The sequence below is a fragment of the Pseudonaja textilis genome, chromosome Z (assembly GCF_049901715.1).
Source record: "Pseudonaja textilis isolate UNSWEBS1 chromosome Z, rPseTex1.2, whole genome shotgun sequence".
In the NCBI taxonomy this organism is placed as follows: Eukaryota; Metazoa; Chordata; class Lepidosauria; order Squamata; family Elapidae; genus Pseudonaja; species Pseudonaja textilis.
In genome coordinates this window covers 98,811,766-98,839,410 of record NC_142008.1, presented here as the reverse complement: position 1 = coordinate 98,839,410, position 27,645 = coordinate 98,811,766, and the positions used below count along the sequence as shown (strand labels likewise).

At 38.6% G+C, this 27,645-nt stretch overlaps 1 long non-coding RNA gene across 3 annotated transcripts in view; it reads right to left on the bottom strand.

Annotated features, from left to right (window-relative positions):
* Window positions 1-27,645, bottom strand: part of LOC148124169 (uncharacterized) — a 69,843-nt gene that overhangs the window by 35,930 nt on the left and 6,268 nt on the right. The window contains exons 2-5 of one of the 3 annotated variants that reach the window (XR_015740278.1): window positions 27,429-27,552; window positions 7,884-7,965; window positions 4,208-4,334; window positions 2,016-2,134 (exon numbers count right to left, since the gene is read on the bottom strand). This is a non-coding gene — a long non-coding RNA (uncharacterized LOC148124169). Of the gene's footprint in view, window positions 1-2,015; window positions 2,135-3,163; window positions 3,704-4,207; window positions 4,335-7,883; window positions 7,966-27,428; window positions 27,553-27,645 lie in introns of those variants that run through there. The other 2 variants (XR_015740280.1, XR_015740279.1) reach the window with 2 other exon arrangements.

Below are 27,645 nucleotides of genomic sequence, written 5' to 3'. Positions count from 1 at the left end.
GTTTATTTCATCTTATTTTAAAATCATTATACTTGTATCTTTTGTCCGTTCTTTTCCAATTATCTATTTATCTCTTCTCTTTAACAGAAAATTTTCCCTGTAATCACTTTTAAAGTGTGACGCCTTTCTATCTTTCCCCTAAATTGACACTTAAAATAATATATAACTTCCATTCTGATTCTGCTTAGTACATTCTACATGTTGCATTTTAAAATAAAAGAATAATAAATTTATAATATAGTTAAATAAATAATTTCCATTCTAATTCTAATGCTGCTTAATACATTATTTTAAAATAAGAAAATGAAATAGTAAATTTGTACTAACATTGACAATAACAAATTAAACTATAACTAAACATCATTTTACACAGTCTCTTTAATATTTTATTGAATATTGAAATCTATCATTATTAAACATTTTAATATTTTAATATTTTATTAAATCTTATAATATTCCAATAGACTATTTCAAATGCAAATACAACAATACTATCTTATGTACTCTTGCAGAATCTTTCTTTAGTTATGCTTTACCCTTTATCTCTGAAAAAAATCTGCTTTTTGGCATCTTTATCCCTCCCTTTCTTCTCCTGTCTGGCCTTTTTTTTCCTTTATCCCTCCCTTTCTTCTCCTGTCTGGCCTTTTTGCCCCCCACCCCAACCTCCGTCTTTTTAACTTTCCCTCTCTGTTGTATTTCTCTTTCTGTTGCTTTCTAACATTGTACCTTTTTTTTCACCTTATTTTTCTCTTTCTTGGTTGTTTTGTTAAATCTTAAATTCTCAATTTTCCTTCCCCTCTTCCTATTTTCTTTCTTAGTTGAACTTTTTTGTCCATTAAAGATGGCTGCTGCTGCTTCTTCTTCTTCTTCTTCTTCTTCTTCTTCTTCTTCTTCTTCTTCTTCTTCTTCTTCTTCTTCTTCTTCTTCTTCTTCTTCTTCTTCTCCTCCTCCTCCTCCTCCTTCTTCCCCATGTAGTTGCTGATAAGTAGAAATCACCATTTCTAAAAAGTGGAAGACAGCTCCCAAAGAATCCTTGCCTTCCTGTTCTCCTTCCTTTAATTTTTCATATTCCATTTTTAATTCATCCACAGATGGTGCCATTGTAAAGCTTTTTCTTCTTCTTCTTTTTTTTAAGAACAACCCAAATGTTTTTAATCTTAAAGTAATTTCCAAGCATTCCAAAGTTATCAAGCAATCCAAACAGACACAAAATATTTCCTCTTCTTCTCTTTGCACTTTCTCCTCCTGGGACAAAATCCCAAAATATATTTTAAAGCCTTATTACAGTTAATTTCTGGTCTTGTAATCTTCAAAGCGTCTCCTCCAACAAATTCTTAAAGATTTTTTAGTCCTCTCCCTTCCCACTTATAACAAAGAGCTTATTTTTACCTTCTGTAAAGAAGCAGGTTTTTCAATGTCCGTTTGCTATCTCCGTAAGGAAGGGGAGTGAACTTTCCCTCAGCACTTTCATCCGCCGCTTTAATAGCCTCTTTTGGAAACAAATGTATCAATCAAAGAGTCAGATTTCCAGGGTGTTTAAATGTATCTTAATGTCCCGGTTCAGCCAAAACACTTTCTCTTTCTAATTCTTCTCCTGCGCAAATCTTGTCCGGTTGAAGATCTCTTTGTGGCTGCCATTGTTGACAGCCGCTCCACTGCCTCAGGAAAAAGGAGTCCAGACGGCTGGGGAAAGGGGTTGCGATGTCCCCAGACCCCTGCCCGGATCTCCTCTATCTTCCGCTACCTCTCTGGGGTAGCGACAACCCCCAAATCCAATTGGATCGGGGGTACTTCAGCAGCGAGCGCAGCAGGGACCCGCAGAGTCACGGATTCCTGCCGCTGCCGAAGCCTTGCAACCAGAAGTCCGAAATAATGAAAATAATTCTTATCCCTCTATTTTAATTCTAGTATGTAGTATGTAAAGATGCTTCCATATAGGAGAGAAAGAAGAATGGAGACAAGGCTGGTTTTATTTTACTTATTTTTTAATGCACAATCAGGAAACTTTGTTATACAGATACCCTAATTTTGTTTAAAGGACTATGCAGTTGAATAGAGTTGGCAGCATACAAATTCGATAAATAAATGGTGAATGTTGCAGTAAGGTTCAGCCCATATTCCAGTCATATTCTACCTATGGAATAGGAGAATGAACATTATCTTGTCTGTTAACTTAGGGAGAAAAATATCTTGATCTGGCCTAGTTTATAGCTAGAATAAAGGAATGGCATATCAGAAAGGTTAGCTTTTGCCTGATCCTCGGTCTCAAACTATCATGGATAACACTGTTATTTGTAGGTTAAATTGGAACATAGAAGACAGCAGTGGATTCCAATAATGTTTCAACCACAAGGGTCATTGGATGACCTGTTTTAGCTTAACACATCACAGAGCTATTGGTGAGAACGGAAGAAGAAGGTGCCTATAATGCTGTGACCCAATAAAGCAGTAACATACCATCTGCCATTGCTAGATGAACCCATGATGTTCTTTTATTGCCTGCCTGGTATTTCACAAAAGCCACAGGATTTTCAAACAGCTGGTGGTCTCTAGTGTGTAACTAAAAATCTGTTTCTAGCACGGCCGAACACAAACTGTGCAGATTTTCACTTCGTGCTGTGTGCCAACCTCACCAACCCTGATAGTTCAGGATGAGTTCCAACCAACATTTAAAATAAACAAGCATCAATACAGATGCCAACTGTTAGGCTTCTCTCTCTGTGACGACTATCAGCTTCCCTGCTGCAAGGGCTCTGCTCCCATTCTTAAATTAACAGCTTCCTGTAATTGCCTTGCAAGTGACAGCTTGAATCACAACAGGGCTTGCAGACACGAACAATTCAAACCCCTCTACACACCACTACAATGCCAGGAAGCTATTTTTAACGGCTGCCAACAAAATATGTTGTTGAAGCTATGCTGGAGACTGGAGGGTGGGAGGGGAGGATGGCTAGACCTAAATGCCATCTCTGTTTATTCCTGGGAAGAACTTGGGACTGCAGATTTTTGGTGTCCCACCAAGAGATGAGGTCTTCTTAGGAAGCATAGCTATATTGTCTCAGAACTCTGGACTATCAAGATTTACATAAATTACTATGTGCTGAAGTGGGGCAAGGAGAAGCTTGAAATAAAGCAGCATATTTGGGTAGTACCGTGTTTCTCATATAATAAGGCCGGGTCTTTTTTTTTTTTTTTGAGCCCGAAAAAATGGCTAGGCCGTCTTTTTTGGGGGGGTGACTTAATTTCCCCCCCTTGCATCTTCGGGCGGGTGGCGATGGCTTGGATGTTGACCTCGGCGTTGGTGGGGCACTTCGTTTCAGGGTCAATGCAGGCAGCACCATATCCGGGTGTGCAACAAAAGTACTTCCTAACGGCAAGCCCCCACACCATTCCCCCCCCCATTTCGCATGTTTTAATATAGGCCTTAATTTGGGGGGAGGGGTTTAATTTCATTTCATGCCTATAAAACATGCTGGGACTTCCTATTGGGGGAGGCCATATGGAGAAACAGGGTAATACATAGACAGATCATAACTGCTGCCTTCATACAACCACCTGTTCCTTTCACTGGGGCTGGCGAACAATTACTAGTGGGAGTTGTGACTCATGTTAATAGGGTCAGCTATGAAAGAATTTGAGGTCTGATGCAACATCAGGATTGGATCCCCTTGACAACCCCAGATTAACACTGCAGATGGTTATCCTGCAAAATAAGATATTAAAACTATGTATTCAGAATGGACCGCTCACAGGACTTGCATTAAAAATAAGAAAAAATGTACAGCTAGTTCCCAACCTGCGTCTACAATTTCTATTGCTAAGCAAATAATTTTGCCCCATTTTACGACCTTTCTTGCCACTGTTGCTAAATGAATTACTGCAATTGTTAAATTAGCAACACAATTGTCAAATGGATCTGCCTTCCCCATTGACTTTGCTTGTCAGGTTGCAAAAGGTGATCCCATGATCTCAGGATACTAAAATCATCATAAATACATGCCAGCTGCCAAGCGTCCAAATTTTGATTACATAACCACAGGGATGCTGCAATGGTCACAAAGGTGAAAACGGACACAAGTCAGCTTTTTCAATGCTGTTATAACTTCAAACAGTCACTAAATGAATTACTGTACGTCAAGGATTACCTGTAATTATCAAAACCAATTGAGAAAACCACAGCCTCTCGGTTTAATACTGCCAGCATTACCTTTCATCCCAAAAAGATTTGTTTTGAATGATTTGTCCCTTAACTGGACAAATGGAATTTCCTTTGGAAGTTTTTCAAAACTTCAGGCAATCGGGGTTCAAAGTCCAAAATCTGTCCTGGATCCTTGCTGCATATCAAAAAAAGATAAATTTGATCAGCACAGTGAGAACTTCCATTTTATCCTGGCTTCTGAGATTTCTCCTTTCCTTTCTAATGTTGAAGTACTACAGTGGTTTCAAAACTTTGATGCCATTCCCTTTCTTTCCAAGTTGAACCAAGAGGGATCTGCTGTTTCATGCACAGTGGACATTTGTATGTTTTTCATCAGTGTTAAATAAACATAGCAAAGTAGTAACAGCAGAAGAGAGTGGTCCACGGCTGGATTATTTTTTGTGGTACTCCCTGCCAACTAAAGGATGCACTGGTGAATTTGAAAGGGTCCTTGGGAGTTGTAAGTGAGGACACTTATGGGATGGTACATGTGTAAAAGTTTTGGGAGATGAAAACAGCTAGATGGAAGTGTCCTTGTTCAAAAGGAGAGACAAGAAGAGGAAGAACGTTAATCTAAGCGGGGATGTATTATTCCTCTGTTGGAATAATAACATTTTAAGAGTGCATTGTTTGCCTCCCACTTTTGCAGGAAAGCATTGAAAGTAGAGGAAAGAATGCAGTAAGTGCAATGAAATGTATCTATGAGGTGCTTGATTCAAATTAAAATCAACCTGCTCTATAGAAAGAGGCTCAAAGGAGAAAGATGAACCATATTACTAATTTCTAAATAGAAACCTGAGGAACTTTCAGGAATGATCAAGACGTAATCTGTCTCGTGTTACTGCTGTAGAATCAAGCATAATCTGGTTTTATGATCACTTGAAATATTACTTCTATGTGCACTGTATTTTTTGGTCTCTGACAGCAATGTATACATGTGATTAAAAATTCACTGGTTCAAAAAGTTAAAATTGTGTACCTGTCTAAGAGTAAAGTGAGATAGTACAATAGAGACTCATGACAATATATTATTGAATCTAATCATATTCACACAAAGGGACAAACTATAATATAACAATATTGTCACTTTTTTCTGTAAACATGTTGGCACACATTAAAAAATAAAATTCTGATGCCTGTTCTCAAACTTTATATGTTTGTGTGTGTGTGTGTGTGTGTGTGTGTGTGTACACATACTTTAGAATACATCGCAGAAAAAAGAGTTGATACTTGATACTATATGATATAAAACTACTATGGATAGACTAAAGAATAAACAAAATAATATAAGAATAAATACTGATTTATAAACTTAGTCCAAAGTATTGATGATATGTGGGGGAAGAGAGCTGGCATCACCACTAAATTCAACTAATACATAAGGCAATGTAATAAACACAACAATAAATAAAACTGATTTCTAGACAAGTCTTTTTCACGCTGGCAAACTAAAACAGGTATAGTTGTCAAATCTTAAGAATAGCTTAACCTGGTCTAGACAGCAGTAGCAACCTAAAATCCACAAGTGCTTCATGACAGCCTTTTATGAGATTGTTGGGTGCTACTGTGCCTTTGTGGCCTTTTGTGCTGTGCCTTTGTCGCCTTCCTTTGCTAATGATGGCCTATTTTTCCAGCAATTATTAATTGACTGGTAGTCTGCCTGACAGTATGAATAGAACGAGAAATAAAACTTCAGAAGAGCTAGCCAGACAAATGTTTGGCCGATTGAAGAGACCACTATTCCTGTAGTTAGCTTAAAAAGAGAACATCTCAGCTCCCTCCTACCCAGAAAGCCTGTTCAGGACAGCTACATTTCTCTGGCTCGTCTTTCCTTTTCCAATGTAGCCTGGTCTGTGCCCTGCCAAGTTAATCTGCTGCCTGCAGGCCCATGGAAGATACTGTTCTCTTGTCTATTTAATTTAAGGTTAAATCCAGTTGGCTTCTGCATTTGGAAAAGGATAGAGTAAAACTGCCTTTTCTCATCATCCCAGCACAGAGTCATTGGCTGCCTTAGAGCCGGAACTTCTACGAAAAGGAGTCAATTCATCACTAACAGCATACGCTGGATTTTCAGTTATCTAGAAGTTCCTGAAAATTTCCTCCTCGTGTGCTCTTCCCAGTTATCCTCTTGTCATTTTTCCAGCTTCTTCCCATTATTTCCCGCTATTACTTCCATGGCTTAATACAATGTTCCACACATTTCCTAAAACATTCTGGTTTCCAGCTGCTATCTCCATCTTAGCAAGCCACGGTTGAACAGTGAATCTATAGTGATAGCAAGGATTCCCTAAGCAAGATGAGATCAATGGTTGTCTTTATAGCTGACAAGATCTCTGGGGTCACTCAGTGACAAGCATTTCAAATTCTCCAGCTTTTGCAAATTTCATGCCATACATTTTCCTTGGGGTAGACTTTGGATGCCATTGTCCTTGGGCAATGGATTTGGAAGGGATGGGAAAGAAGGGTCTCTCTTGTTCCCTTTGGCTTGTATGCTCTGTTCAGAACAAGGCCTAGGCTCCCAGCAGAGAAATACAATGGGGCGCTTCTTGGCTCAGAGGCCGTGACTTTACCCACTTGAGGTTCTGCCCCCATCCTGGAATGGATCTTCTAAAATATACCAGATTCCCACACAGAGCCCTGATTCAGACTTTATCCTTGTTTCTGCAAGTCGTCATCTGTTGGCAATCCTATTATTTGCATAGTCGAGAACAACTAAAAGATATATCTCTGTGAATTTCTGAAGATTTGATGTCCTAGCTTTGTGCTAGAATTTAAGAAGAGGTCAAGGAGTTGAAGATAGTACTAGGAAAAGAAGTGTGAACACAAACAGATCTAGGATGCTGCATAAGCACACAACTTCCATTTTGTCCTTTTGTCGCTCTTTCATGAAAAAAAAATGTTTCCCATTTAAAAGAAATGCCTGATAGGGTTTTAGAATTAGTGCTGAAATTAATCCAAAACATTTTTCTTTCTGAAACAGGATATCCATGATCAGTTACAACTCATTTGTACCTCAAATCAATGAGCATTTAACAAAAAATTATATGTGCAGTTGAAAATTCATCAGGCTTTTCTTTTCTTCTACAAATAACAATAACAATATATGAAAGAACACTGTCCTTTCAACTGCTTAAAAAGCAAAAAGCAGTAGCTAGATCACTACATTGGATGCCTCATATACATTTCACATCTGTTCAAAAAAGATCTGCAGAGATTCAAAATACTGGTGTTATCATCCAAAACCCTGAACAACCATAGTGACTGGGGTTACCACACAATCATAAGCTTCAAAATCTCTGTGAGATACTCTTTATGATATGCTATGTAGATTTGCTACCTAGGGGCAATACAAAAGTGCATCTTCTTTGTATTCACACCTGTTCTTTGAAATGATCTTTTTCTGTGTTTGTTGGGTCTCAGCAGGAATACACATAATCCTCACCTAATGAACAGTCATTTAGTGACTGTTCAAAATTACAATGGATCTCACAAGGACTACATACAATCCTTTTTCAAAGTTCTGACAGCTGGATCTCTCCCCTCCTCTGCCCCCATATACACACATGGTCATTTGATCATACTTTGGGTGCTTGGCAACCAGCTTGCATTTACATCCAGGTGCAGCATCCTGCAGCATGTGACTGCAATTTTTGGCATTTTTTGCTGATTTTTAGAGTTTACTTACAGTTTCCTTCTGTCAACTTCTCCCATTCCATTCCATGAATGAAGTAAACATTCTTCTTCTGAAATGTTTTAAAGTTGTAAACCTGTTTGATTTGGAAATGAAAATAGTTTATCTTAAACATCAAAGATAGAGAAGGTTGTTTCTGACTAGAATAAATAAAAATGAATTTATTAAATCAAAATAAAATATCTCAAAATAATGGACAACCTAATCTCTGTGAAAACATCATCTATTAACTTCAGGATATTGTTGCAATACAAGTACAACTATTTGCAATTTTTGGATCTTCTGATACATGTACTATAAGTCTTTCCCACAATATCTATGTAGTTGATTTAGTTAGAATAACAATGTTAGGCCTCCATTTCTCCCACCTATATTCTATTAGAGATAGAAAATTTGGGCTGCCTAGATACTTGCAAGATTACAATTCCATTAAAAATAAACAGCATGGGTAACAGAGAAGAATGCTGGGAATTGTAATTTAGGAACATTGGCAACTAATTGTAGTTTAGGAATGTTGGCAACAGTAATAACAATAGCACTTAGACTTATTCACAGTGCTTTACAGCCCTCTCTAAGCAGTTTACAGAGTCAGCATATTGCCTCCAACAATCCAGATTCTCATTTAACCGACTTCAGAAGGATGGAAGGCTGAATCAACTTTGAGCCTAGTGAGATTTGAACTGCCAAATTGCAGGTAGCCAGCAGGCAGCAGAAGTAGCCTGCAGTACTGCATTCTAACCACTGTGCCACCGTGGCTCTTACCCTTAATGTAGACAGAGCCAATATGATAACCTAAAGTTCAAAACAGCTGTCTCATGCATCTAGTTCTATACTTCAGCCCAAATTTGCTTATGTTCTCTATTCTGATGAAAAAGCAACCTAAATCCATAGAAAAAATGGATGGAGGGGAATTAACTTCTTACCCCTGACCCAGCCACACATTCTATTTTTCTGTTCAGATTTGCAGTCTCCCATGAGTTGTTTTGTTTTTTGTAAATAAAAATATGCACAATTAATGTTCTTTTGCCCATCAAACCTAGTTTGGCTGCATAATAGCTTTATTTATAATTTCTCTTCCCTGGCATTGTAATTATATGAGCCCACAAGCTTTCCTGAAACCAAATTGCTTGCTACTACAGATCTCCATTGCTCAATCCCAGAAGAGGGACTGAGCAAACTGGAATAATTGTAATGATTAAGGAATTGTGCTGAAATCCATAGGGACTGTCTTATGGTTCTGCACAGTTTTTTGAATAATAATGAAGAAAAGAGGAACCAGATTTCTACCCTTTGACCAGGGGCTTTAACCAAGGACTAACAAATTTGGGCCAGGGAAAAAACAAAATCTCACGAGATGGTAGGAACGAATATTTCTTTGGTTATCTGGATTTGCCCAGTTCCAGATCTGGTAGTCTGTCTTTGACATCGTCTCCAGAAGTTCACATCAGTGCTCACTTATAATCTAGAGTGAGCTCGCAAATCATGCAAGGTAGGTCCATGTTTCCAATGGTTTGAATTATTATTTTTTAAAGCTTCTATTTAATTTGATGCTGCATGTCTGCACATAGGCACATTCCTGACCTGTCTTCCTAATGTGCTCCCTCATATAACAGTTTCCTTGTTCTTCATTCCTTTTTAGGAAAATAAATATGACCAGAAAGCTGATTGTTTGTGAAATAATTTTTAAAAACAGATATCTGATCATTTGTTGGGGGGGGGGGAATCATGTTTTCAATGATGTAGCTTGAAAAAAGAAATCCATTTGAATCAAATCTTTAAGAATCCATTCTAAGCAGTCCTTACACTCTAAATAGAATCAAAGCTCATCATAACAAAATAGAGGAATTCAACAATGAGCCCTACAAACTGCTTTGGTTAGATATGTATCTGTGGAAGCTGATAATAAGGAAATTGGCTGCTCTGAACCAGCATCTCTACTGCTTTTCTACATCCTAATTCAGCATAGTACAATGCTCTGATCCTAGATTTCTATTGCCAACTACAAAACCAGAAAATATGAAATTCAGGAAGGAGTGTTCGACCTATAGCCAGAAAACCTGGGTTTATAGTTAAATTAGCCACATTGTATAGAACTTTGCCTCATTTCTTCTCACTATAAAATTGGAATCCTAATTTGCTATACAAAATTGTAAATGTGTAATCATTCTAGCTATGAAACTGAGAAATCCAAATGCTTGGAAGCACATACTACTAAGATAATAACAGAAAACCAAAGAAAGCATAGGAAGCTCATAGAATTGGTAAAGCCACCACTGCTAATTTTTATCAGCGTCTGGGAAAAACCTTACATTCAACTCTGAATCACATAGAAGAGTTATACTGGTGGCTTTCAAGCCATCTACTCTTTCCTGTCATATAAGCCATCTGCCTTTCTGAGTGGGTGGCCAAGAAGTTAGCACTTGCTAAGCACAGGAACCAGTAACTTACTCCTTATGGGTATTTTAATCAGCCAGTGATAGTTAAAGGAACATGAAATTTGGTTTAATGGAGATGGCCAGATTCTTTGCATTTAGAACAAAATGGCTTTTCAGACAATGCCAAATCCTACAATATGAATGTATATTCTTGGTATTCAATCTATGTGTGCTACATATGAATTATTGCATACCATGCTAATGCATACCCCCATTTAAATCATGAGTCTCGAGCCAAACTTCCAAAACTTAAAAAGGATTTATGGGGAGTTAAAATGTCTGGCACTGCCTGAGTGTAGCCGACTCTGAAACACATAATTCATTGTCACCCTTGATCCTGGTTTTCCCCCACCCCGAGCATATTTTAATTCATATTCTCCAATGGGACACATCCACAGTCAGGAGTCATCAATCATGCTCTCCAGTTAGAATTTTGCACGGCAGAAACTTCAGTCACCTCGTTACTATCTTTGAAAATATTTATGGAATGCACTTTCAGTTTGCAAGCTGCTGCACTGCTCCACCCTCCCTTTCTGTTGGCAATTCTAAAAAAACATAGAAATGTTTTATGAGTTGATATGGGCTTATTGAGCAAGGCCATCTCTCATTGGATTGTGTGACTTCTCAGGACCCCATCCAGGAAGTGAGCAATGTGCTTGGGCCTTGGGGCCAGAGGTTGTGGTGCTCTTTTACCAAGTCTTTATACAACTGGGGGCCGGTGGGCTTTTTTTCCCCTGTCTTTGCCAGGAACTCATCTTCACTCTGTCTTCAGGAAGGAGGTTGCAGCATCACAGCCCAGAGAGCAAAGCAATAAGTCCAAAGGCTTCATCGGGCAGCTGCTACAGAAGCAGAGATGGTCTTGGTGGCATACCTGGCTCCATGCAGGGTGGCATCCACTGTTAACTCAGCTGTAGCAACTAATTTATTGATATCTTGATGTGCTCTAGTATCAGAAGCAGGAAGCCTATCCTGTAGTTGTCTCAGAGCTATCTGAGAGAGGCTATGGTAAAAAAGGAAGCAGCCGTGGATGCTTTTACAGCCCAAGCATCTGCCTGATGGGCCCTCTGCAATGACTGCTCAATCCTCTTCTCATTAGCTTTGAGGACCTCTTCCAGATCAGAAGGGGATGAAGAAGTAGAAGCCAAGGTGCTTCAGGGGTATCTACTCTGGGCACCTGGAGACTCTTGGTGAATTTTGGCCCTATATTCTATGGCTGGAAGACGATAGATTAGGCCCGGAAGCAGGAGTGTCTAGCTGTTTATGTACTACCTTTAAAAAGATCTTGGGGGGTGGTACCACTTCCTTCCTAATGATAGGCTCATTGAATAGAGTGTCGGATTCCATAGAAGGCTGGCTGCCGGGATCTTCGTCATCTGCATCTGGGCCCAGATTTGCTCTATTCCTGGCCTTGAAAAGATAGATCAGAACAAAACAGGCCTGAAAAGGCAGGGAGCTCAGGAGCCAGACCTTCATCTTCTGAGAGGTCAGATTCACATTTATCAACTTCCCCTACCAAGGAAAAGCATAAACTGAAGGAGCTGGGGATTCCCATTCCTGTGATAAGGAACTCCTTTTGGATAGATGAGCCACCTGTTCTCTTGATCAGCGGTCGCCAACCAGTGGGCCACGGCCCACTGGTGGGCCTTCAGAAAATTTTGGTGGGCCGCAGAGAAATCTCACCCCCAGAGCACCCTCCCAAAGCAATTAATCCAGGCTGCACAGAAACACAAGGCTACACTGCCCACATGGCCCGCAGGAATGCTCCCCGCGCACTTACTCCTTACCCAGCAAACTTGCCTGCTAAAATTGCTATTTGTCCTTTTTCTGACCATCATCTGTTCTGCTGTACCAGATTTAGATTAGCTAGGAAGCAAGAAATGGTTGGATTTCTTGCTTTCTAGCTATCTTTAGATCTTCGGCTCTGCTTTCCTTAGGACTGAAGGTTTGCTTGCAAGCAAATTCAGTGCAGACTCACGGCAAGCAAATCTGAGAGACTGAGCTAGCCGATGGCAGATAGATGGATCACTGAATGATTCTGTGAGCAACTCAATCTGCCTGCTTTGGCTGATTTTGGGTAAAAATTGCTTTTTTATATAAAAACGTTCAATATTTACATACATGGTGTGTTGTGAGTTAATTTTGTGAGTTTGTTTGCTAGCAAATTTTATGTGACAGACTGAGCTAGCCAATGGCAGATAGATAGATTTCTGAATGAATCTGTGATTCTGTGAGCCTGCCTGCCTGCTTTTCCTGATTTGGGGTAAAAGTTGCTTTTTTATAAAAAAATTCAATATTTATTTAAATATTGATAATATTTACATATAAGCCATGCCCAGCCAGTCACATGACCACCAAGCCACACCCACAAATTAGACCATGCCCACAGAACTGGTTAGTGGTCCCTGGGATCTAAAATTGTGAGTTTGGTAGTCCCTGAGGTCCAAAAGGTTGAACCTAGATGCTCTAGATGGAAGCACAGACACCTCTGAAGCTTCTGAAGAGTGAAGCACGAATCTTTGAATTCCTTCAGCAATTCCCTTCCTGATAGCCCTATCTATCAAAACTTGCATGTTTACTGGAATCTCTGTTTCAGTAGACTCAGATGGCCTGAGGCCTGCAGCTGTAGATATAAATGTAGCCTCCACTCCAAGCCTACTGTCAGGATACTCTGCGGCCTTTAGCTTGTGCTTCAGTGGAACAGCAATCAGCTGTTTTGTTGTTCCAGATACCAAAGAAATGCAGGCCAATGCCACCTGCTGATCCAAACTGGCCACCCAACCACCTCCTTCTTCACCACAGAGGCCCGAAAATGGCCTTTGCCGACTGCTCCGGGCTGCCAGAGCAGCAATCAGCTGTTTCACAGCTCCGCCAAACAGCTGAGGAAAGGAGCCGCAATTTTAAAAAGGATTTCCTGCTTTGTCTTTGTTTGAAGAAGCCTTTGCAATGCAAAGGAGGAAAGGTAATCAACTGCATCCGTCCTTGCCGAAGACTGAGTCAAAAGCTGGGTGTGGCCAGCCACAGGGGGCAGAGCTAAATTAATCAGCTTTGACACACTCAGTCCAATCAATTAGGATGCTGAGCAACCCATTCCTGGCCTATCACAACCTTACCAGGGAGAAATATCCTCTTTCCAGCATATCACTATACCATTGCCAAGGTCTGACTACTTTAATTTATGCCCCGCTTAAATTCTGAAAGGTAACTGTCATAAAATTCTTCGGTGTTTTTCTTTTTTCGGTTGGGGCAACATTCACCCCACAAGTTACAGGTTGTGTAAGTAGCAATATGAGCTATTTTGTTCTTGGTCCTGAGACTTTTATTCTCTCCTTGTGATGAGAAAATTAAAATCTGCAGGTACAGCAAGTTGAGAACACATCCTATGGCGTGGCATACTTCCTGTGCCCTTGCAAAAAGCACTGCAAAAAGCTTTCCACATTTTATCCAAAGATAAGTAGCAATTATCAACTCATCGATTGTTCAAGAGCAGCTAATTAGCAGTTTCCCTTGGAATCTGCTTTTGGTATCATCAAGAAAGCTCAGATTTGAGCACACTAGAGATTTCTGAGATTTTGTCCAGAAGTAAATATCTTGGATGTGTTTGTGAAGAAAGCAAAGCAAGTGAAGAAGAGCTGTACTTAGGTTTTTTTGAAGTCACCCAGATGAAATAATAAATATTCTAATCTGAACATTATCACATTTTCAGAATCCCAAACTTCAGTGGTATATCATATCTTAACCTAACTATTATAAGAATATGAATCATATTGTAAAGTTTTGGCTACATTTAGAAGTGACATGAAGCTTATATTTTATTATTATTAAGCCAAGTATCTTTGGAACTGACTTTTAAAATAATGAAAAGTTGCAGAAAGAAGGCATTTTTGCATGTTTATTTGGGACTGCTTCATCAGCAAATAAGTTATAGTGTGGATGGATACATTCAGACTTGCAAAAAATTATTATTATTATTGTTGTTGTTGTTGTTGCTGCTGCTGTTGCTGCTGCTCTCTGCTGCTACTACTACTACTACTACAGCCTTAAGGTATTCCAGTAAGAGTAAGAACCAGGTGCAAAACATTTTCTCAAAAGATATTCAGACTGTTCATTGTCCATTTTATTCAAGAACATAAATATGATCAAGTTTGGAATGTCTATTATTTCTAGTCCTTGATTTGCTTTTTGACTTGAAAAAAAAGTTTTTCCATAATTAGCTTCAAAGCCAAATAGAAATGGTATATCTTACAGAACAACACAGTAAATAGGACAGCCAGAAATTCTTGATAATCTGTTCCAAATCACCCAAGGAATCTGTCATAGATGATGACGATAATGGCAACAACAATAAATAAGTAAATCATCCCTGATTTACAGTACAAGTGGTCAACCAGAAAACAACTGTCACTGATAATAAATGAACGGACAACAGTGGGACACTCTTGCCCATCTGTTTCAGCATTTCTTCTGTAATACAACTTTTTAATGTCAGAAGCCACAATAATTAATAGGAAGGATTTCTGTATTGGGTCCTTAAAATCTTTGGGGCTGTTTATGGGAATATGGCACTGCTATGAAGAAGGGTGAAGCACGTCTGACCCAGAATTCAACCACTGCATCCTGTCTTTTAAGAATGCAACCAATGCTACCTAACTTGGAGAAATGAATGCTTTATGTGAGATGCTGCGTCTCCAGACATAAGCACAGTATCCTCATAATCATAAAACAGAAAAATGGGGGAGGGTTAATCAGTCATCAGTTGAACTCACCCTTGAGATATTCCTCTGACAATGGGGCTATTTTTTGGTTTCTTGTGCCTCCTCCCAGTCCATTTAGAAAACATAACTGTCTCACTCTTTGGAATGTATCACCAGACTGTGACTGGTTGATGACAAGGATAGCGCATGTTGATTCCCACAACAATAATGCACCAATGCATAGATAGAAGACAGCATAATAGCCCAGATATTTTGATCACTTTCCTTTCACTGTGTTTCCAAACAGTTGTGAAACTATTTCAGGAGAGCCTTAAGGGGTGAACAAAAGGTTTTACCACCTACAAATAGTGGTGCATCAGTCTAGCTGTTACTGGTTGTTATGTCATTTTTATTGTTTTAATTTTATTCTGTATTGGTCTGATGTAAACTCTACAGAGTCTTTGGAACTGTAATGGTCTATAAATCAAAATACTTAAAGAAATAAATATCAGCCCTTGACTCACAGTATCAACGATTTGGTGAGCTTTTAGTAAACTAGCTAAAAAGTGTTATATCTTTCAACTTCATCTCACAAAAGTTATTTCCTTTTTCTCAGTTAGCATATTTTTTTGTCTTCTGATCATGCCAGCAGATGGATGGCACTAATTCAATCTGTTTTGTTTATGTCTGCATTAACCTACTAAACAGGAAGAGAGTATGTTATAGTGACAAATCACAAAGAACACAGACTGGTGCACGAGAAGGATTATCTGGGCACTTACCAGGACTCATAGGTGGACAGGAAGCCTAAGCTCAGAACCCTGGCCAGGATACTCTTTATCCTTTGGAATTTGGTGGCTTGTTTCTTACTTGTTTCTTTCCCTGGCAAACAGAACATCTTATGGCTACAGTACTAAGGAGGTAAAGGGATAGTATTTTAAGTGGATTTCAAAACATGGAGCCAGCACTGGAAATAAGCAGCTCCTATACCAGGGGTGTCAAACTCACAGCCCGCAGGCCAGATGTACCACATGCTGGCCATGCCCACATCCAGTTTAGCAATGGAGGGAGTCGCGATAAGTCAAGTAATTCCACCATGATGACACGAGTATGAAACCCCTACTTTATGCTGTTCATAAACTCTTAGCCCTACTGTCCTGATTGCAGAAAATACATTTTGAGAGCCTACTTAGAATCTAAAAATCGTCCTCTTAAAAACATAATAAAAATAAAATAAATTTTTACTATCCAATAGAACTAGATAAATGGCAAAAATTGTGGGATAGAAACTGCAAGCTAACAATATCAATGGCATATAAGGAAAATTTACACAAAATGTTTTATAGGTGGCATCTACCACCAGTGAGACTAATAAAGATATATGAAAATTTATCAGCTAAATGTTGGAAATGTAATCAGATACCAGGTTCATATTACCATATGTGGTGGACATGCTCAAAGGCAAAAAAATAATAATAATACTGGACTAAAATACTAAAAAAAATACTAGAAAAAATGATCAGGTAACACATAGATTTGAAACCAGAAATATTCTTGTTGGATTTGAAACCAGAAATATTCTTGTTATATTATCAGAACAATATAACAAAGGGAAAACACTTAATTTTACATGTATTAACAGCAGCAAGAATTATGTTTGCACAACAATGGAAAAATGAAGAGATCCCTACAGTTATAAAAAATATTAGAATGTGCTGAGATGGATAGACTAATGCTTAAAATAAAAAGAAGAAATAGAATACTTTTTAACATGGGACTTGTTTTACCAATGATTAACTAACAGAAACAGAGATAAGAATCTAAAAAATCTAAAAAGATAATAAACATTTTTGTATTGAAAATTTTGTAACATGTATATTGACATTCCGTCACAAAAAGTGATCATATGACCCCACGACATAGCAACTATCATAAATATGAATTGCCAAATGTCTGATCACATGACCATGCGGATGTTGCAATGAACATAAATCTAAAAAGTAGTCATAAGTCACTTTTTCCATGGCCATTATAATTTTGATCAACACTAAATGAGCTATTCTAAATTGAGGAAGACAGGAAAGATTATAAGAATATAACCTATCTTTTGAAGGTTGGAAGTCATTTGTATTTTTCTTTAGTTTCATTTTCATTTGTTGTACTTTTTCTTTTTTTTCTTCCTTTTCAATTTATCTTTTATTCTAACAAAAAATTATTAATCAATACCATTTTTTAAATAATAAAAAAGTAAAGAAATAAGGTTTAAAAAAAAGAGAATGAGTATTCCGACCTACTTGACCTCTAGTCTCATGCACTATGCTATTCTCAACAGATACTTAGAACATTCTCAACATTAAAAAAAAATTAACGTTGCTAATTTGAAAGAGTTGTCTGACGCTCCTACTATCTTTGAAGGCCTTCCTTGAGAGCAGTGGCAGAAAAGTTTTGACCAGCTATAGGGAAAGTCTGAGGGAATGTTCTCCCTAGAGAAACATGCCTTCTACACACAATTATATCTTCCCTTCTTTCAGGAATTTTTATACTTTAATTTTGATTTTGAGTGCCCCTACTATATTGAAATAGTCTTTTTTATACAGTAGTATTGAGGCACTTTCTTGTCATTTAACTACCACTGTTTCACCATTTGAATTATTATAGATGTTTCTGGTCATCCAAAAATCCTCAGTTATTTAGCAAATTAAAACCATGGTAAATAAGTAAATAAACTTATGCTAATCCTGATAGGATTGGTATTGTTTAGTTCTGACTAGCAGTCATTTAATTTCCACTCTTCAGGTATAACTTTGCTTTTTCATGCAGGAGTTTCAGTCAGATGAGTTTAATTATTCAGGGCTTCAGCAGCCAACAACTTAACCCCAATAGCTGGTCCATTACAGCCTTGATCCTCCAGATCCAATCAACAGTCCCTCTAATTGACAGTTTAATTTTATTACAATGTCTGACATATCTTGCTCTTTCCCTCCAGCCATGCTCCCCACTGAGGATTCTGCATCCTCTTTCCACATCCTTCTTTTTCTTCCAGTAAATAGATTATTAGAATTTTTTGCACAATGTCCAAATGTATTATGTCATGGCCTCCTTCCTTTCCTCCATCCCAGGAGATAAGGCACCAGGACAATCCTACACACCTGTAAGCGCCTTCCCCCTTCTTCCTTTCCTTAAATTCTGCTTACCAAAGCTGATTAGACATAAAAGAACTTTTGTGATTATGGGAGGTGGATTTGCCAGAAATGCAAAGCCCTTTTCTATACATCCGCAGTCCATATCTTCCATGCAGCTGGTCTCCAGTGCAGTATGGAACCCAGGTATTTTTGTATTTTTAAAAATAAAACAGGAACACATTTTCTCAGTATTTAGGATTCTTATACAGAATGGAATAAAGAGGTTATGTTTTAGATGTCTGACTGTGAAAGATCTTCAGTGATTCATAAACCTTGAAATCTGTTTTTTCTGGATATGATGCTGGTTGAAGACATGCTTGTTCATAGCAGCTGCTTTTTAGACCACCCACTGTCCTCTGACTGTAAATAACAGCAGCCGGTTGTTTCTCCCCATCAACCATTTCCCTAGTCTCTTAAAAGAAAGCTACACATCTTAGATGTTGTAACATAATCTGCCAACTGTGAGTTAGCAATACATAAGTATGCAATGTAATACTCTATTTAATGTCTTTAGATAGCCTCTTCCATTCTGCAAGTCTTGATAGACCCAACTTCATACACATAATAGTTTCAGATGGCTAGCTTTTCTGACAGAAAAGATACAGGAAAATAGGGATAAAATGGCCTAGGATTTCTCTCCATCACATACACCCACTATTTCATGCAACATAACACAAAGAATTTCTGTTGCACTGGTAGTGACACTCAGTGCTTGAAAATGGGATTTCTTCAGACAGCCAGGCCAAAAAAATAAAGAAAGTTTAAGGTGATAGGCATGAAAAGACTGGGAAAAGCCCAGGATTAACCATGTACTCAGACATTTCGTTCCTTGATTTTCTATATATCTTTCTGAAACATCAGGTATTAAGTTCTATTTGCTAGACATTAAGAAAGTTTTTATTGAGCAACAAAATTAATCTCCCATACTTAAAACTCTAGAATACTATCTGCTCTAGAACACACTAGAAACAATCAATGTGCATGAGATTTTAATGAAGAATGCAACCTTTATGCATATTTATTGGAAGTAAGTTCCATTGAACTCTGACTAAATAACTATATCTCAGATATAACTGTAGGAATTTTAGATTGAGTTGACTGTCATAAAATCCAGTAAAGAAGCCATCTAAAATTCAGGCTAAACTTTGTGGAATTTTAAAATGCTTAGTAAAATAGCAACCATTTATTTCCTATTATTCCACCAGATTTCTAATTATCATCACACCATCTCTCACAATAGTGCACTTTAAGAACATTATTAGTAGTACCTTCAGACATATGAAGAAAACAGTTGTGTTGCTTGTGTAACTCTTACCCTGATGATGAAATTTTTAAAAATACAGCTGTTCTCTCAAGCTTTGAGATAGGATAGATTCAGAGCCCATTTGTGTTTTCAAATGTACAGAATGTAGCTTGCCTGAACACATTTTTTTTTCATATTCTTTTCTATCCTTTAAGCCATTTAGCTATTTTTGAGTCAGGCAGCCTCTAAATAAAGCACATCAAATATGTTAATTGGAGATCTGTAAAACAGGGTTATAATATGCTTAAGCTTCATTTCCAGAAAGATGCTTCAGAGCTTCCAAAGATGCAAACACCTACAACTTCATTAGCCAGTTTTTCCCCGAGTTCATGCTGAAAGCATACGCAGGAAGCAGCCATACAACCCAGAGTAGCTTTTTTAAGGAGTTGCAGACAGATTCAAGTCAAGCTTCCCTGATTTTGAAACAGCTAAGCAAAGTTTGTACCTGCATGTGAGACAGCCCACATCTGATGTTATGATTCTTGATTCTTAAAGATAGTATCTTTTCGTTTATGTATACTGAGAGCATTTGCACCAAAACAAATTCCTTGTGTGTCCGATCACACTTGGCCAATAAAGTATTCTATTCTATTCTATTCTAAATGAGAAGGAACCAGTGGCAAAACACTTCTATCCTAATGCTAAGAAAACCATATAGATGTGTCCCAAAGGTGCTTCTTCAAGAGACACCTAGACTTTTTGGTTTTTCTTTGAAGACATTTGGCTTCTCAGATGAGAAGGAAAACTCCTTCAAAGAAAAATCAGAAAGTCCAGTTGCCTCTTGAAAAAGCACCTTTGGGACAACCATGATCTGGATGACTGAGAATCTCCATAGATATATAGATGTGTCTATATAGTCACCAGGAATTATACTTAACTTGACGGAGATTTTATGTACATAAAGGTTTTCTCTGTCCAGTCATGTCTGAGTCTAGGGGACAATGTTCATCTCCATTTCTTAGATAAGGGAGCCAGCATTGTCCAAAGACATTTCCACAGTCATGTGGCCAGCATGAAGATAAATAAAAGGCACACAGAATACTGTTACCTTCCCACGATAGTAGTACCTATTTATCTACTTGCATTTGCATGCTTTCAAACTGTTAGGTGGGCAGAAGCTGGGGCAAGTAATGGGAGCTTGGGTGTGATGACCTGTAGTCTCTCAAAATAACCCCAAACCCAAAACATATATTAAAGTCCGGTAAAGCCTTCAACTTAACTTCACTGTTTTATTAGGCACAGTTTAAAGTCACAAAAGTAAATAAGGAGGCAAACAGAAAACCAAAACAAACTGCATTGATGAGAGTTCTGAAGCAAGCTGAGATAACTAATTATAAACTCCAGGAAAATAACTGAGAAAAGTCCATGGGAAGAACGCCAGCAAAGATAAGCCTCTTTCAAGGTGAACACTAATTGACTTCAGCAATTCTAACTGTGCAGTTGCAAACTTATATACATAGCTCCCACCTGCAAGCCACGAGGAGGATCATGGTAATCTCCTCTTGAGTAGACCTCACTTTTCCCTTATCCTCTCCTCCCTGCGTGACCTAGGATGGATAGGGGATGGGCCTGGATCCTCCTCTCAGCCGGCCTCTGCCCTTCCCCAGCCTCCTCCACCACCTCTGGAGCTACACTCCCACTCCCTGTTGGCTGTTCCTCCTCTTCCTCAGAGTCAGACTCCACCAGGGGCATGACATTGGGTCTCAAACTTGGGTTGTCAGCTTTCCTGACAAGCTCCAGGTGTTTTGCCACTGAGCTATCATGCCCCTTTCTATATATAATGTTTCCAAATTTGGGGGAGCATTTTCTATTACATTTTACAAGTTAGGATAAAAAGAAAATGGAAGTCAAGCGTATTAGTAGACCACTCTGAACCAGAAGTGACAAGGAATACAGGTAGTCCTCGACTTAGAACAGTTCATTTGGTGACTGTTCAAAGTTACAACAAACTGAAAAAAAAAAGACTTATGACCATTTTTCACACTTATGACCATTGCAGCATCTCCATGGTCCCATGATCAAAATACAGATCCTTGGCAAATGGTTCATATTTATGACTGTTGCTGTGTCCCGGGGTCATGTGATCAGCATTTGTAACTTACTGACAAGCTAAGTCAATGGGGAACCCAGATTCAGTTAACAACTGTGTGATTAACCTAACGAATGCAATGATTCACCTAACAACTGTGGCACGAAAAGTTGTAAAATGGGGCAAACTCACTAACCAAATGTTTCACTAAACAACACAAATGTTGGGCTCGATTGTGGTCATAACTTGAGGTCTACCTGTATACTGAACATGCTCAAGAACATGTTTTCTTTATGGCATTTGATATACCCCAAGGCTAAATCATACCACTGAAAATATACACTAGGAGCAGGGGGAATGGGGGTAGTAACATACCTAACTATGGCCGAAAATGCTCCCAGCCGCTTTTGTCATAAAGACATACTATGTATGCGAACATAGGAGAGTCCCTTATGGGATTTTTTAAGCCATAGTTAGCTTTTTTTTTTCTCTCTCTCTCTCTCTCTCTCTCACCCCCTCTCACCCCCCACCTCTCTCTTTCTCACACACACACATACAGAGCGCCGCTATGCTAGTATCTTCTTGGTTCAAATTAGGCTCTTATTTTGTTAAGTAGTCTGAAATGATCATCCCAACTGAAAGAAACAACTAAAAGAAAAGGAGTGGTATGAAACATCAGCTATTGCCTTCTCTTCAATTTTGCAAAATGTCACATCAGTTATATCCAGCATTGTTAGAATTCAGATTTATTTTTGAGTTTGAGACTGAACTTAACCCGCACATAATCATGTGGAACAATGACTCACCACGCTTGAAATACCCTCCTGTTCTCTTCTACACACATGGCTTGTTCATTCTGGCTTAATTATTTAACAGTTCATTAGATAACTTTTGCCTCCATTCTCATATACCAATTCAGTAGATTGCTTACAAGTGAAAAAAGGAGCCTCTGAGAAGGAATATTCCTACTGGATGGAGCTATTCCCAACCTTTACTGGACATTTACCTTTGACTTTCATGTTTAATTCTATTCGTAATTACTTAGTGCAGTTCTATATTATTTCCTCCTCATTAATGTTTTAATTTCATTTCATCTTCTAACTTCTCAGCACCTTTCTTCTGGTACTCTGGTCACTCAGGGACTTTGGTTAAGCTCCTTAAAGCGAGAAAATGCCATTTTTGACTAATGGCCTAAAGTTGACTTGGCCTGATCCAGCAGGATTGATTGATTGATTTTCTGCATTGTCCATCTCATCTTTGACTTTGGCCATTTAAAACAACATAATAAAACAAAACACATGAGTAAAAGCAGAATAAAAAGATTAAAAACTGAGTTAAGAACAAAGTGAAAACTTCACAGGTTAAAAGTGAAAATCAAAGTTTAAAAAATTCAGAAAGCTAAAAGGTTAACCAGGTAGCAAGAGTGCCCTCAAGTATTACTTCTGCTATAATGGCCCTTACAACCCCATAATTCTATGTCCCGTTGTAGAAATAATATCATTACTACTAGTAAAAGTTCTATTAATTAACAAAAATCTTGGGGACAGATTTTGTTAAGAAGAAAGTGCATACAAAGGACTGTGATAAAAGAAAGATTGGATTCTACCTAACTATGGTCTCTGTACTAGAACAATTTGCATTTAATTAAAAACTGTGAAATAAATACATAAACAGACAGACAATCCTTTTATAAGTTGCACTTTGCTCCTAAGGTTTTCTACTTATGATAAAAAAAAGTGTTTCTTTAGAACATGGAAATAAACACCAATGTTAAACTGAAGTTCAAGCTTCATATTACATTCTAGTTCCTTGTAACAATAGGTTAATATTTTTCCTTTTCCCTTCTTCCTGCAATAATGAAGCAGCACAGCTTTATGCAACCTTTTCCCTTTCTTCTCATTTTTCATAAAAACACTCTTCTCCTTCAGCAGTTTTTCTCCATACATACCTTATTACATGATCGTGTTTCATTTGTATGAGATAAACCAAACATTGAAAAACATATAGAGAAACAATAACAATAGAAAGTAGATCAACTATTTTGATCTCTGGATCAAAATAGGAGGGAGCAGAGTTAAGCAAGCAAGTTATAATGAGTAGTGATTTTTGGAGCAGAGAATCTATTGTTTTTCTTACTAAGCAATGTTGAAATGAGTTTAGCAGTATGACTCTGGAGTTATTAATGTGACCTATTAATTTTCGTAGGACTAAAATAGAAGAATTTCCCATTATAATATACTATATTACATATATATATTTATTCGCCATGGGTGAATAGGCGGCAATATAAATTCAATAAATAAATAAGAGCAGCAGGCCTATTATTTGGAAGCTTAGCCTTATTTTGCAATTCATGAAATGATATAGATTTTTTTTTTTCATTTTTAACACTGTTAAATTCCTCTCAAGTTTTATGATTATATTATGTCTCCATGTGAATATTCTTAAAACATGGAAATTAGAAGTAATGGAAACATCTGTTACTCAGGTACAATTTTCCTACTGACCAAAAAAAAGCAAATACTGGTAGATGGCAAAAGTTTTTACCAGATGGTAATCCTGGCTGACTTAGATCTCTTCTGCAAAGCTTATTTAAAAGGCTCTTTCTCAAGACCGTGTTGATCTGAATTGCTAGGTTCCTAAATTGTGCTGCCCACATAGCCAAACCTGGTTCAACCATAATTGATATTCCCCTTACAGATTTAATGCAAAATAGGTTAATGTAAGCAATTTTCTTGACATCATTTCTCCTCCTACCAAACAGTACCTGCTGGAAGGAAAAGCAATCACTTTCCTGTCCATATATGATTGGGACCAGGAAAATGTAACTTAATGCCTGAGATAGAAGATACCCATGTTTCCCTGAATATAAGACCTGATCTTATATTTTGGGGGACTCCAAAACAAGCATCAGGGCGTATTTTGGGGGGACATCTCCTCCCCCCCCCCCCTGTACAGGAGGCCCATTTCTTGTTTGTTTGCAGCTACAATGGGGTAGGAGGCTCTATGGCATGCTAGTGCCACTGCCACAAAGTGTATGGGGGTGGGGGGGTTGAAGCTGCTGGCTATTCATTTCCTTTCCTTTTCCATACCTGCAGTATGTCACCTGGAATGGTTTTGGATACTGGTTTAGTATACTTTTAAGTGAGTACTAAGTTCAGAAATAATCCAAATGACAAGCTGAAGGCATAATAGAGGGCTTTCAAGAAGGTTTGGGGGACCCTCACTTCAGCCTGAATTCAAGGCTTAATACCTGCTGGACTAACAAAAGTGGAGGTTGTATTTGGGTAATATACAAAGGAGCCCTCAGTCAGCACAATCTCCAAGACTAGAGCTCCAAGAGAACTGTAGAACTAACAAGAAGCACTTTTCTGGTATCATCTCAAAAACTGCTCTTCGGGCATTACACAGGCAGTTTTCAAGCAGTATAGGCCCAATAGATATAGAGGGCAGTGCCCCCTGAGTAGAGAGGTCCTGCCTCCCAGCCCATGACCACAACATTGACAAACCACCCTATAACATGTCCATGACAAAGATTATGTTGTGACGAGAGAACTGGAACAGCTAAGGATAATTTTAATCCTTTGGGCTTAGTGGTGGGACAACAGCATTGCCATGGAGCAATGCCATGTAAATATTCTTAGCAGGGCATCTTATTGTTATGGGTACAGGAATATAAGTATGAGTCCACAGTATTCTCCACTTAGTTGTGAGCCATAGGAATCTAAATCAGCATAGTGAACAGGAGCTAGATTGAAATACTAAACACATGCTCACTCTCTGCCTAGGCAAGCACAGATTTAACATCTGTCAGAACTTGCCCTCTGCCCTCTTCATCTGCCCAGGCTGGAAGAAGTGTCAGGTAACAGAGAAGATAAGCTCTTTACCTCCATAACAACTGCTTTGTAGGATCAGAAATTTGGAAATTGAGTCTCCTCCTCTTTCATTTTCGTCTCTCCCCGGCTGGGAGGAATAGTAAGAGAGAGTGACCCATCTCAAATATCTGATAGGTGCAACACAGCTAAATCCATGTTTGGAAACATCCTGACCATGGTTGAAAACTTTTCCTACACTGCAAAATCCTTTCCATTGTGCTTATATAGATTGTTTAGGTCAGCTCTTCCACTTCTCCTGACATCTCCTCCAGCCAACCTTACGTGACAGCTGGCGAGCACTGGAGAGTTGTGTGCTTCAATGATATGACTCTCATTATCTCACTATCCCTTTCTGCTGCAAAGCCAAGCAGGCTACACTATGCTCTCCTACTACCACATACACCTGTCAGACTATTTTTAAATGTAGGGTCAGATCATTAAATCTGTATTAAAATTAGCCCAACTAAGTTATCAGACGTAGAACGAAGTACTGTGTGAAAGTACTGTGTGACTTTCTCTCCTGATAAATTACTAGCCACCTCTCAACTTGCTCCTTTGCACCGGTCACCTATTAGTTGGTTGATGTATCTTTTAGTTTTTTATGGGGGATCTGAGGGAGAACCATAGGCCTCAGCAAAATAGTTCTGAAGGAAAGATCTGGAGGGACCAGTAGAGTGGGTATGTGCCTGCACCACTGCACCAGCCTAAAATAGTTAATGGGAAGTTGGCTGACCCCACCAACCCTATGGAGCATTTGATTGTACAACTGATGAAATGACTGAAATGTCTCCAAATGTATGCATTGCAGAAAATACCTTGGAATAAGAAGGAAAAGTATAATTTAATACTAGAACAGTTGGGGATTATTTAAGGTTGATTCAGGATGGCTTGAAAATCAGATAAACGCAGATCAGGGGGACCAAGTAGGGAAAAAAAGGGTATCAGAGCATGTTTGTATCATGATTAGGTGCAAGTGGGGAAAAACTCGGTTTGGGAACAGTCGCTCTTGGTTTAAGCCTGGATAGGTTGGGGTTTGGGCCTAATTAGTATCGGGATAGGAGATCAGCAGCATTATAGGTTAGGCTGACAAATCAAAAAGCTGGAAGAAAATAATAGTAAACTATGCTCATATGTTTGTCAAGGAAACAGAATAAGTTCAATGAGATTGCACTGTAGGTGATGATGATGATTAGCATGTGGCATTGTTATAATAGGCAGGAAACCACAGTGCTACCACAGTAGTAGTAGTTTGGCTCGCCAAGATACCAGCCCTGTCATACAATATGTTTATATGCTTCTCAGGTGTTTCACAGGAGGGCAAGCTGGCTTCACACCAGAGATAAAAGATGAGCTGCCCTCCCTTCCTGGAGCTGCCTGACAAATAGACACCGCACTGGGAAGACTCAGAACCCTCAGGAATCTGACTGCCTGCACAGAGCACCAGCTTATCTCCTCATTGAAGTGGCCCTATCTATTTTCTTATATAGAATATACTTTCTAACTGTTAGCTGGATAAAAGCTGAGGACATAACAGGAGTTCACCCTGCCATGAGGTGCTTGGGCTCGAACCTCCATAGTTGAGACAATTCAGCATCATTAAGCCAGTGAGCTACCATGCCTCATGCAACAGAAGATAAGGGATTATGACTAGTAAGTAACCAAGAAAGAGGAAAAGTTAAAGTCAGCTGCTACCAATCTAAGTTTACCTCTTGTGAATTCATAAACGTGACCATTAGAAAGAGGCGAAAGGAAATTTAGGATTCATTACAAGAATAGTTCATCCTGGAGGGATGCAATCCCTAATGTCTGGTGCAAACAGAGACCCTCCACAGTCTCTGACTGATGCTTTGGGTTAAACGTAGAACAGCAAGACAAAGAGACGGCAATAAAAATGATTTATTTAAAAGCTCATAAATCAGTGCTGTGCCATTGAACAAGGAGAACCCTCCATTAGTGGCTGATTCTCTCTGACCCCAACCCCCACCCATTCTTTCTTTCTTATACCTCTTATGTTTATATGATACCTGATGGATGTCAAAATGCAAGCTGCTTTCTCGCAAATCACCAACTCTGAAACTTAATGAAGACCCCATGCTTGGAAGTATTAAGCTGAAGGCAGGATGATGGGGGGGAAACCCCTGGAAGTGCCTAAGAAAGAGTACAGAGAAAGGGAGGCTTAGTAGGAGTTAGCTGATATAAACTGAGCTAGATATATGCAAGCATTATTTTCCCCTTTCCGGG